Here is a 1,123-nt window from a genome sequence, read left to right as displayed (position 1 = left end):
GAGGTTGTCTCTTCAGTTTGTTGATAGTTTCCCTTGCTGTGAAGAGGCTTTTTAGTTTGATGTAGACCCATCTGTATAGTTTTGCTTTAGTTGCCTGTGTCTTTCTGGTCTTGTTCAAAAAAGCACTGTCCAATCCTATTTCTTGTAGCATTTCCTCTATGTTTTCTTCTACTATTTTATAGTTAAGGGTCTTAAATTTAGGTCTTTAATCCATTTTGAGTTGATTTTTGTGTAAGGTGAGAAGTAGGGTTCTAGTTTCAATCTTCTGCATGTGGATATCTAGTTTTCCCAGCACCATTAAACTGATAAGAACAGATACTACACTTGATCTTAGCCAAAAGGCCGAGAAGCGATTCCCCAGCACCATTTATTGAAGAGGCTCTCCTTTACCCACTTTGTATTCTTGGCTCCTTCATTGAAAATTGGTTGGCTGTAAGCTGAGTTTGTTTCTGGACTCTCTGTTCTGTTCCACTGGTCTATTTGTCTATTTTTATGCCAGTACCATGCTATTTTGGTTACTGGAGCTTTATAGTATATTTTAAAGTCAGAAAGTGTGATGTCTCCAACTTTGTTCCTTTTGTTCAAGATGGCTTTAGATATATGAGGTCTTTTGTGGTTCCATACAAATTTTAAGTCTGTTTTTTCTATTTCTGTGAAGAATGTCATTGGTTTTTTGATGGGGAATGCAGCAAAATTATAGATAGCTTTGGGTAATGTGGACATTTTGATGATGTTAATTCTTCCAACCCATGAACAAGGGGTTTGTTCCCATTTATTTGTGTCCTCTTCAGTTTTTTTCACCAATGTTTTATAGTTTTCATTGTAGAAGTCTTTCACCTCCTTGGTTAAATTTACTCCTAGGTATTTCATTTTTTTTTGGTAGTCATTGTGAATGTGATTACTTTCTTGATTTCTTATTTAGCTGTTTTATTTCTGGTATATAGAAATGCTATTAGTTTTTGTGTGTTGATTTTGTATCCTGCTACTGCATTGAATTTATTTATTACTTCTAGTAATTTATTGGTGGAGTCTTTAGGATTTTCTACATCTATGATCATGTCATCTGCAGATAGGGATGGTTTGACTTCCTCTATCTGACTTGGATGTCCTTTATTGCTTTCTC

General features: G+C 35.0%; 1 pseudogene; it reads right to left on the bottom strand.

The window, feature by feature from the left end:
- Nucleotides 1-243: 243 nt before the first annotated feature.
- LOC134371240 (U2 spliceosomal RNA) lies at nucleotides 244-354 on the bottom strand (annotated as a pseudogene).
- Nucleotides 355-1,123: the final 769 nt, after the last annotated feature.

This window comes from Cynocephalus volans, chromosome 2 (genome assembly GCF_027409185.1).
Source record: "Cynocephalus volans isolate mCynVol1 chromosome 2, mCynVol1.pri, whole genome shotgun sequence".
Lineage (NCBI taxonomy): Eukaryota > Metazoa > Chordata > Mammalia > Dermoptera > Cynocephalidae > Cynocephalus > Cynocephalus volans.
The sequence above is the reverse complement of the archived record's forward strand: the minus strand, read 5'-3'. Positions and strand labels throughout refer to the sequence as shown.